Source organism: Vicia villosa, linkage group LG3 (genome assembly GCF_029867415.1).
Source record: "Vicia villosa cultivar HV-30 ecotype Madison, WI linkage group LG3, Vvil1.0, whole genome shotgun sequence".
NCBI lineage: Eukaryota > Viridiplantae > Streptophyta > Magnoliopsida > Fabales > Fabaceae > Vicia > Vicia villosa.
The window spans coordinates 143,851,763-143,863,825 of record NC_081182.1 but is presented as its reverse complement, the minus strand read 5'-3'; the positions used below and the strand labels follow the sequence as shown (position 1 = coordinate 143,863,825).

The 12,063-nt window shown below is 36.7% G+C and overlaps 1 pseudogene; it reads right to left on the bottom strand.

Annotated features, from left to right (window-relative positions):
• Positions 1–8,947: 8,947 nt before the first annotated feature.
• Positions 8,948–10,258, bottom strand: LOC131659104 (uncharacterized; annotated as a pseudogene).
• Between the last annotated feature and the right edge of the window lie 1,805 nt (positions 10,259–12,063).

The window sequence follows — 12,063 nt, the reverse complement described above, 5'->3', positions numbered from 1 at the left end:
TAATTAATTATTTTTAGGTTTTCAAACTCTGATTTTATTTTTGGCTAACTATTTTTCCTCATGACTACTAATCACTGTTTTCCCTAACCCTTTTAATTTTGTATCTCCCCCAAAGCCATGTAATAGTTTAGGATTTTATATTTTCTGCCTTTTAATTCTTTCCTTTATTTTTCTGCTCTACAGGTGTTTATTGTAATAGCGTAGAAACTTTTAATTCTGCCTTTATTTCACTGCTATGGTTAGTAATCCTAGGGAGTGCAAGCCTTGAATTAAATTAGAATCACTAATTACAAGATAAATATCTGAATTTAACCACATGATTGTGCCACACACACACCTTTATGGTAACCCTTCTTATGCTGCTTGTTGCCTGTTGCCTTTCAATCTTAAAAATAGTCAAGTCCCTCGAATACGAGGATACCTTAGCAATGTTACCCTCAGTTTATTATCACCATCAATTTTGTCCCTCGATGTTGCCTCGGTTAAATGATGATTGTCCCTTTCGAATGCTAAGGTATCCTCATTGTTGCCTTAATGACTATTATATCCTTCCCTAAAGACTACCTGCCTTCTTTATGGTAGGGACGGTCTTATGGACAACGATAAGCCTCAATGACCCTTTTCAAATCCAATGAAAGGACTACCTACCCTCTTTATGGTATGGATAGCCCTTTCCCACTAAAGTCTTAAAGAACAGAAAATCTTAAAATTAGGGTAGTTGCTACTAATTTCTTGCTGATTTAAATTCAAAAAATATTTTTCACATTATCTTTTCAAATACTTTCAAAAACAAGGCTACGCTTATTTACAAGGTAAAGTCCTTAACAAAGTTTTCTTATTCACACACTACACTTAAAACATTTTGAAAACAAATAAGTGAGCTAAGCAATTAAGAGCCCATGGATAACCATGGATACAAAGGGTGCTTACACCTTCCCTTTGTATAACTTACCCCCCGAACTCAAGTCTTTTAAAAAGGTCTTTCCTGTTCTTTTTGCCTTTCCTAAATTGGATAAAATAAAAGTCGGTGGCGACTCTTGCTATCCGCAACATTTTAAAAAGTCAGTTCTCCCACCGTATTACAAACACCTCTTTGATACAATTTTCGATACACTCTCTGCTACCTATTCTCCGTTACACCCTCTACAGCACTCTCTTAATTATGTTTCTCCTAACCATGGGTGATAAGCATTGAGGAACAATTGAGAATATTATCGCCTTTGTAAGTTTTATATATGATTTACTTTTTTTCTACACACTTTATTTATTTATTTATTTATTTTATTTTGGATGTAACTAAATTTTGGCTCTGCTCACACAGTTATGTCGCTCCCGACGAGTTGATTGTGCCATATCTAGAACTTGTAGGTTTTTGACACATTATTAAAATATCAAATTGCACCATTGATACGAAATTCATACTCACATTGTTAGAAAGGTGGAGACCCGAAACACACACTTTCCACCTTCTAATAGGTGAATGGACCGTCACACTAGAGGACGTGTACATGTTGTTGGGTCTTCTGATCGAGGGTAAGGCTATCAATGGACCGGTCCAACAAGCCAATGCCCTCTACGAGATTTTTTTTGAAAATATATGATAGATGAGACTAGGTCGAGGGGACAAGGTATTAACCTAAAGGACCTCAAAGAGTATTATGTCTCTCTTATGTTAGATGAAATTCACTCGAGGATGCTAGAACCCTTAAAATAAGATTTTATAGTATTATACTATTTGAAAACCTCATATTTCCCAAAAGTACATGCAACATTGGAAAATTTATGTATTTACATTTATTTAGGGACATTAATAAAATTAAAGGGTATATTTGGGGTTCTGTCGTTTTAGCACATCTATATAATGCATTATGTAAAAATGCCAAAGAGGACACTTGTACTTTTTATGGACGCACATTCTTACTACAAGCATGGGGTTGGTGGATAATGGAGTCCATTTCCCGCATCAACAATAACGCCTTCATTTTCCCATATGCGACAAAGTAAGTATATAACACTCTTTCAAATTTCTCACTTTATGATAAATAGTTGTAAATAATTTGTATTATCTGTATTTGCTTTAGGTTTTGTGTACGAGGGATGGATTACAGTAAGAATCCTAGACGAAAATGTGGGCCTATTTCGCAATATTTTGTATCACCTTAGACCAAATGATGTATTACCACTAAACTATACATCTTATAGATAATTTATTTTTAAAGTTACCAATCTTAAAATAACTTTTTTGTGCAGTTCATTTGGAGACTATATATGAGATTGGACCATCAATCCAACCCCGATGATGCAGTATTTTGGACTGCAAAAAATGCGATCATTCGGTTCAACACCATGGAGATGCACCACAGTGATCGGGTTAAAATGAAGTTCGACATGCATCAGGAAATCCCAGCCAACCCAATCTATTTGTCACTGTGGCATTATTAGCTGGAGATTTTGACTGGAGAATATTCTTCTCGAAGGATTAGGGTTTGAAGAAAAAATGGCTTTCAATAGCCATTTTCGAGAATGTTATTTATGGTGAAGACGCTTGCAATCGAAGCTGAATCGAGATAGGTTATCTTCAAGACTTAAGTGTTTTTCTGAAATACGAGAGTACTGAAACTTGAAGTATTTCGTTGCATTCTCACTAAAGAACACGTTGCCACGTATCGAAAGAGGACTCAGGCGGGAGGATTTGAATTTCGAAATATTCTGTGTAACCCAACGAGGACAGATGGCGCCCCAGGGATTCAAAACGCATGCATGTGGGTAACGTGGCATTTTGTAACACCCCGATTTTTAACAACAAGTAGGGGTGTTCATTGGTTCGGGTAAATCCGAACCAAACCAGAATCCGAACCAAACCATGGTGTTTGGGTTGGGTATTTTTTCAATTCGGGCAAGAACCGAACCAAACTAATGAAATCCAATGACAATCGGTTCGGGCATCAGATTTTTAATTTTCTACCCGCAAGCCCAACCCAAACCAACCATAATTAATTATCATGAAAATTACTACCAAGCATTCAACTTCAATAAGAAAAAAACAAAATGTTGTGTGTGGACAAGTTATGCTATTTTAATTTGTTATTAGAAAATTGATAGTGTAATATGATAAATGAACATAAAGCTTATGAAAAAAACATTCATTATCATATTAATTAAAGTGAGTAGTTATAGATTCAAAAGTCTTAATCTTAGATTTTTTTTTGTTAGATATTTTTGAATCTATTAGAGAAAAATTTCTAGTATAATATTTAAATTTGAACACTACTAATATTATATTTTTTATAATATTATATAAAATTAGTTTTTGTAAATAAGTTATTTTTTAAAAATATTTTTGCATTTTTTATCTACCCGATCAATCCAACCCAAATCAATCCGTTGTTTCTCGGATCGGTTCGGTTTGGGCTTTATCGCAAAAATTTGTAAATCCAATCCAAACCAATCGATTTAATTTTAATCGGTTTGGGTATCGGATTCTCTCAAAACCGAACCAAACCCGCCCGCGAACACCCCTAACAACAAGAGTGAATTAAAAAAAAGGATTATTTCCACAACTAAATCAGTTAATGGTTTTTCTTGTGAGAAATAGTGTCCCTTTTTTTATTTATTTAAGCATTATAGTGAATTTTATACTTAGATTGGTTTTAAGAATTCAAACTAGATTTTATAAAGGGAAATTAGATAAACTAGATTAAATCTTAATAACCATACTAAGCATAAACTCGACATAGCGTCACAAGATATAAGTACGAATAGTGTTTAGGAAATACAATCCATAAAGTGATAGAATAAAAGTCCCCGGCAGACTCTCACGCAGGAGAACTGCCCCAGGGATAAAATCTCGAGCCACTCATATAGAAACCCGCCATCTAGTACTAAATGCTACTATCATCTAGTCCCTAACTACGCTGATCTGAATCTACCGACATCCACAATACTCCCCTGCCCCAGCTCCACATAATCCCCTACAGGCGCTCGACAAGGTATGATCGGAACCATCCTCGTCGTAGTCATGCTCGGAGGGATCATAATCGTCATCGTCTTCTACTCCATCCATATCATCCTTCAGTGATGGCGCGTGTGTCGGATCAAGATGAGGGTACTCGCCCATGGGAAAAATGTCATGAGGAATCATCGAGGGTAGCCCTAACGACATCTCTAAGTCTAAGGGAGGCATAGGTATATCGTGAAAGAATGGCTCCCCTCCCATGACTGAGGTATATGCGGGTCCAGGTGGGGCTGGAGGGGGAATCAACAATCCGAAGTGGTCGATCACTCCAGAGAGGAAGCTAGAAATGACCAAGGAAGCTGGAATCTGAAAGCTCACGGTCCTGCGGGAGTAGGTGGTCTTCGGATCCTGTCCTATGATGGTAGTAGTCTCTAACACGTTCCCAGAGAACGTGAGTCGTCCTGAGGCCGGGTCAAATCCCCAGGACGTGTCTGTCCATGCTTCAGGAAAAGTAAGTTCCGTCGTCCTCGACGGCGGCATCTCGTTGTATCCTGGGAGTGACATGATCTATTGGCATATTGCCCACACAAACCACTGAAAGGGTAATCAATCCGAAAATAACAAATATACAAGAGCGGAGCAACAAGCACAAACAGAGGATACATTATACATGGCTAGAGATCTCATTCTAACACATGTATATACACATTTATAACAATAATACATATAGCATAATTAAGACTCATTCCTAATGCAATGTCTATATGTCGATGCATATGATTCTAGAATATCAATCCCTTTGCAAAGGGTCGTGGTATCGCTTTAAGATTTAGCACCACTAAGGTGATAGGTATCTACCCATCAATCAAACTCAATGATCCACATCGGGATAAGGTGGTTCCCTCTCGGACACACACCCCGTGCCACCTCTCCGGTGTGCACCTCGTGACTCCTCTCCGGTAGCCACGTAACCATGAATTGTATGTGCATACAATTCTCCATCTATGAATTTCAACATATGGGTAACATCCCCATATGTAATAACTTACCTCATGCATAAAAATTTCGTACAAATATATCAATATAACATTTACCCACCTTCACAAGTATTCACCTTCAAAATAAACACGTAAGCAGATACATAGCATATATATATATATATTTTTATTTTTGAGAGAAATATATAAAATAGAGAGATGCCCTTACAGTTACGAGGATCGTACGATTTGATATTCTGTCGGAGTTGGTTGACTTATCGTGCACCTTTATCCAAAACGAACTAAATTAGGACGAATTAATATAGAATAATTCCTTCGCTTGTAAATTCCGTAATCATCCGATTAAATGTTTTATTCTATTTATTTATTTAATTATTATTCATATAACCATAGTCTAGTTTATAACATGCAATATTTATCCATTAAAAAAGACCTTTAAAAATTAAAAGTGCAATTGTTAGTAAAAAGAATAAACTAAAAGTTCTACCATTATGATATAATTAGAATCAATTATCATGGTTGTTTCTAATCGCTTAACAGTAACAATAATATAACATAATATGTATACATATATTTAATCTATCTCTAAAGATTTAATCTTATAAAAACTAATGAGTGATTTTATATAACTTTAAATTTAAAAGCTGTTTTTTTCTTATTTTATTTTATTATTATTTTCAACTTTTCTAAAAGAAATATATTTTTTTATTAAACTGGCTCGATAACCACATAATCTTTAAAAATGTCTTTATCAGATTTTTTTAGAAAATTTACTGAAGTGTATTTATTTTTGCCGATAATAAAACATTTTTTTCGGTCATTCTATACTGCATTATAAATATAAAAATATATGTTGAGAAAAAATAAAAGTTTATTATTTTTATTATTATTATCTTTTTATTAATCTACTAAAAATAATTTATGTTTTCACTGATAAACTTTTGTTATGACCAGAGATTATTTTAAAATTTTAAGCGGGTAAAACTATCATTTATTGGAGAGACCGGAAATTAATTTCAAGAGAAACTATTTTTATTTTTTTAACTCTTTCATAAATAATTTTGTTATTCTATTACTAGAACCTCCTTATCAAACATGGTTGTTTTTTAAAAATTAAGGCGGCTAATTTTACCGAACATTAAAGAGACTGAAATCAAGATTTTTAAGAAACTTATGTCTTGAACTACTAATGAAATAAAAATTCTAATATTTTATTAGTATAAATACTATTTAACTATATATTTGATCAAAAATATATCATAGAGGTGAGAATATACTATAATTTTAAAATATTAATTTATTTATAAAATTACGGGTCTTACAATACTCCCCCCTAAAAGAGTTTCGTCCTCGAAACTACGCGTCTGTAAACAATTCTGGGTATTTCTCTCGGATTGCACTTTCAAGTTCCCAAGTTGCATCACCAGTGGCTTGGTTCCAAATTATTTTTACTAACGGAATTTCCTTATTCTTTAGCAGCTTCATTTTCCTATCCTCGATCCTAACGGGTATTGCTTCGAATGATAAGTTGTCTTTAAGCTGAATGGTGTCTGGTTTGATTACGTGAGAAGGGTCTGGAATGTACTTCCGTAGTTGTGAGACATGAAACACATCATGTATGCCAGATAAAAAGGGCGGTAATGCAGTTCGGTAAGCCACGGGTCCAATTTTTGAAGTTATTTGATAGGGTCCAATAAACTTTGGAGTTAACTTACGTGTTTTGATTGCTCTCCCCACTCCCGTGGTAGGTGTGACACGGAGGAACACATGGTCTCCCTCTTGAAAATCCAACGGCCTACATCTTTTGTCGGCGTAGCTTTTTTGACGGTCTTGTGAAGCTTTCATCTTTTCCTTAATGTTCTTAACCTTTTCTGTAGTCTAATGAACCATTTCTGGACCTACAATCATACTTTCACCATCTTGATACCAACATAATGGCGTCTGACATTTTCGCCCATACAGAGCTTCAAATGGAGCCATTCCGATGCTAGTATGAAAACTGTTGTTGTAGGTGAATTCAATTAGAGGTAGTATATCATCCCAACTCCCTCTATCATCCAGTACACATGCCCGCAGAAAAATCCTCTAATGACTGATTCGTTCGTTCTGTTTGTCCATCTGTTTGTGGATGATATGCCGAACTTAATCTTAGCTTTGTTCCAAGCGCCTCATGTAAAGCACCCAAAAAATGTGACGTGAACTTTGGGTCTCGATCTGAAACGATGCTAGAAGGTACTCCATGTAGTTTAACAATCTCGAAAATGTAAATTTCTGTTAACTTGGCTACATTATAGGTTGTTCTCACCGGTAGGAAATGAGAGGACTTGGTCAGACGATCAACAATCACCCAAATTGAGTCATGCATCCTTCGATTTTTTGGTAACCCGGTGATAAAATCCATTAAAATGCTATCCCACTTCCACTCAGGAGCATCTAAAGATTGCAACATTCCTGCTGGTCTTTGGTGTTCCACTTTTGTTTTTTGGAAAGTCAAACATGACGCTACATAATCTGCCACCTCCTTCTTCATTCTTGGCCACCAATAATTTTGTCTCAAATCTTTATACATCTTTGTTGCTCCAGGGTGAATGCTAAGTTCGCTCTTGTGAGCTTCCTCTAAAATTAGCTTCCTTATCCCCGCAACATTGGGTACACAGATTCTTTCGTAGCACCTTAAGATGTTATCGGGTCCTACTTTGAAATCGAGTGCTTTTCCTTGTACCATTAATTCTCTTTTCTCTTCCAAGAGCGGATCATTCTGATAGTTTCGAATATCTTCCAACAATCCATTTGAGATCTTGATCATTCCATATTGAAGAGTTCCTCGTCCCAATTTTACGTCTAGGTGCATGTCTCTGAAAGTTTCCCAAAGCTCTTGTTGTTTGGCCATCAGTGATGCTGTTGCAAGAACATCTTTCCTACTCAATGCATCTGCCACTACGTTTGCTTTTCCTGGGTGATATTGTAATGTGAAATCGTAGTCCTTCAAGGTTTCCATCCATCTCCTTTGCCTCATGTTTAATTCCTTCTGATTAAACAAATACTTCAAACTCTTATGATCGCTGAATACTGTGAACGTGCCCCCATAGAGATAATGACACCAAATCTTTAGCGCAAAAACCAAAGCTGCAAGCTACAAATCATGAGTGGGATAATTTCTTTCGTGAGTCTTCAATTGTCTCGAAGCATATGCTACCGCCTTTCGGTTTTGCATCAACACACACCCCAATCCTTGATGAGATGCATCGCAATAAACTTCGTATGGCTCCTCCGGTTGCGGCAGGATCAGAATAGACAATGTTGTAAGTTTCTTCTTTAACAATTGAAAGTTGGCTTCACACTTCTCAGTCCAGGCAAAAGGTTGATCCTTTCTAGTTAGTTGAGTCAATGGAGCTACTATCTTTGCGAATCCCTCAATGAATCGTCGGTAGTATCCGGCCAATCCTACGAAACTCCTTATATCAGTGACTGTCTGAGGCTGTTTCCATGCGAGCACGGTTTCAATCTTCGCTGGATCTACAGAAATCCCTTCCTTTGATATGACGTGCCCCAAGAAATTTACCTTTTCTAGCCAGAATTCACATTTGGATGGACTAGCATTTAACTTCTTTTCACGTAGGATTTGTAACACTTGACGTAGATGCTCTTCATGTTCCTTTTTACTTCGAGAGTAAACAAGGATATCATCAATAAATACAACAACGAATTTGTCTAGAAATGGGTGGAAAATTCGGTTCATGTAATCCATAAAAATAGCAGGTGCATTAGTCACTCCAAACGGCATGACTAGGTACTCATAATGTCCATAACGAGTCCTGAATGCAGTCTTTGGTATGTCTTCTTCTCTTACTCTAATTTGATGATAGCCGGACTTCAAATCAATCTTAGAAAATACAGATGCTCCTTTAAGTTGATCCATCAAGTCGTCAATGCGAGGTAAGGGGTATCGATTCTTCACAGTCACTTTGTTAAGTTGCCTGTAGTCCACACATAGTCAAGAACGCCCGTCCTTTTTCTTTACCAAAAGTACTGGAGCTCCCCATGGGGAAACACTTTGCCTGATGAGTCCTTTCTCCATCAAGTCTTCCAATTGTTCTTTAATTTCTTGGAGTTCCTTTGGCACCATTCGATATGGTGCAATGGAAATGGGTCCAGTTCCCGGGTGTAAGTCAATGAAGAATTCAATGTCTCTTACAGGTGGTAAACCGGGAATCTCGTTTGGAAACACATCAAGAAAGTCTTGAGTAACTAACATGTCTTTAATCTTGAATTCGGAAATCACTTCCGTATTAGAAAGTATTGAAAGGTCAAAAGATCCACTCTTTAGAGAACCTTTGAGTTGGTTAGCTGATCGGTATTTGATAACCCCGGGCTCAGGCAAAATAACCAACTTCCGAGCACAATCTAACATAACATAATGAAATGACATCCAATCCATTCCGAGAATAATATCGAGAGATTGGAGGGGTAAACATATTAGGTTAACTAGGAATTCTCTCTCTTGAACCACTACTTTACATAATAAACATGCAGTGTTCACAGTTAGAACCTTAGCAGGGGTAGACACTACCAAGTCGAAAGGTAATCGGGTTACTATCATTTTCAATCGATCAACGCAATCCTGTGATATGAATGAATGCGTTGCCCCAGAATCAAAAAGTGCAGTTAAAATGGTACCTTCAATTTCGCAACTCCCCTGGATCAAGTTGTTGGTCGGAGATTTTCCCTCTGCACCCATGCAATACACTCGCCCTTGGGCAGTTGGCCGGGCGGTTCTAACAGCATTAACAGCTAACTCTGCCTTTGGAGTTCTGCAATCCTTCACCATATGACCCTGTTTGTTGCATTTTAAGCAGGTAGGACCCCTATTAGGGCATTCATTCGCATAATGCCCACCTTCACCACACTGGTAACAACGTACCCCTGGGGCAGCTTGAGTTCCTCCTCCTTTCATGTTATGATTTTCTATTTGTTGAGGTCCTCGGTTGTTATAGTGTGGTCGCTGGTATGGTCGCATCTATTGTTTATTACATCCTTGATTATGAAAATTTTAACGATTAGGTCCTCCAGAGTTCTGGACCGCCCCGCGATTTGTCCTCTTATTCTTCATTTCCTCCACCTCTCTGCATTTCTCCACCAATGGTTGAAAATGTTGTATCCCTAAGGGTACCACTGAGTCTTGTAGTTCGTACTTGAGTCCTTCTTGGAAACGGTGACACATGTAGGCTTCATCCACTCCTTCCCTGAAGAATCGAAAATATCTGGATAAGGTCTCAAACTTGGCGGCATATTTTCCTACAGTCATACCCCCTTGTCAAAGTTTCAGAAAATCGTCTCCCAATTTGGTCCTCGCACTTATGGGAAAGTATTTGTCTAGGACCCTTGTCTTAAAGGCTTCCCAATTCACTTCTTCATGTGCGCCCTCCATCATCAATCTAGTGCTTCTCCACCAATACTATGCATCACCTAAGAGAAGATACGTGGCATACAACACCCTTGCCCTTGGAGGATAGTTGATTACCTCAAATATCTTTTCAATTTCTTGTAACCATAAGTCAGCCTTCTCGGGAGTAACATCTCCTTGGAATTTAGGTGGATCGTGGCGGCGAAACTCGGTTAATCCTCTTGATTCTGCAGCTCTTATCTCTCTGTCCCGCTTCTCCAAATCTCGAAGGTTCTTAGCAGCAGTTTGAGCGGTGACAGCGGCTACCATATTGGCCATAGCTTGGGCCATTTGATCCACCTGATGGTTGTTAGTATTGTCACGTCTTGAAGGCATTGTTTTCCTACAACACCAACACCCAATTAGAATTCTCCTTACCTGTTTCAAGAGAACTTCCAATATCTTACTCCTAAATAATGAGTGGATGTCAATTCTTAACTATCCTAAAAATGTGGATATAAGTTCTAAATTTTCCCAAGCATGTGATAATTTTAGAGTACTAGACTCTCGGTCCTCCAGATAACCTAAGCTCTGATATCATAATGTAACACCCCGATTTTTAACAACAAGAGTGAATTAAAAAAAAGGATTATTTCCACAACTAAATCAGTTAATGGTTTTTCTTGTGAGAAATAGTGTCCCCTTTTATTTATTTAAGCATTATAGTGAATTTTATACTTAGATTGGTTTTAAGAATTCAAACTAGATTTTATAAAGGGAAATTAGTTAAACTGGATTAAAACTTAATAACCATACTAAGCATAAACTCGATATAGCGTCACAAGATATAAGTACGAATAGTGTAACACCCCATTTCTACCCGACAAATATATATAAATCAGAGTTTTCAAAAATTTCTCAATAAACAAATGAGGTGTCACATAATAAAAACAAAACAAATCAACTCGTCGCATAAAGCGGATACATAGCACCTTTGAAATAGAATAACTTATTTTATCAAAACACAGCGGAATCACTTCAGAATGTATTCAATAAAATATCCTTAGTTAACTTATCATTTTGTTCAACCAAGATAACACAATTAAACAACAACATCATGAATGACATAAATCGTTCCCCCAGAGTGCTACGTATCAGAGCGACAACCGATTCGAGTAACGACAACTAAATCTTCATACTTGAATACCTGCACATTACCAATATAAAGGCAACGGCGAAACAAGAAAAAAGGGTGAGATATCAAATCATATAAGTGGGCATATGATAAATTGCATGCTAGGATTCAGACATATAAAATCATCACATCACAAGTATCAATAGCTACTATACACATCATACTCCTACAGTTCATTAATCTCACATACTTTTCATCACACAACAAGTCATAATCATGTAAATAGTATCATCTAATAAATTTCACATATTCAAGTAAGCACAAAATTCAATAGTATAATACTCAAAAGATTCAATACTATTATCCCAAATATAAACACAATCCATCATTATCACATATTCACACGTTTAACCAATTATATATCAAAACATCACCAAATCCAATTATCACATCTCATGTACACATGACAATCACATAAATGCATATATTCAAACATCACTTAACCTCAATGTGACTCAATGCAAGACATGTGACTCTATGCATGTGGTACCCAATGTGGACCCAAAGTTCCACCGCTTCCGATTCATATAGA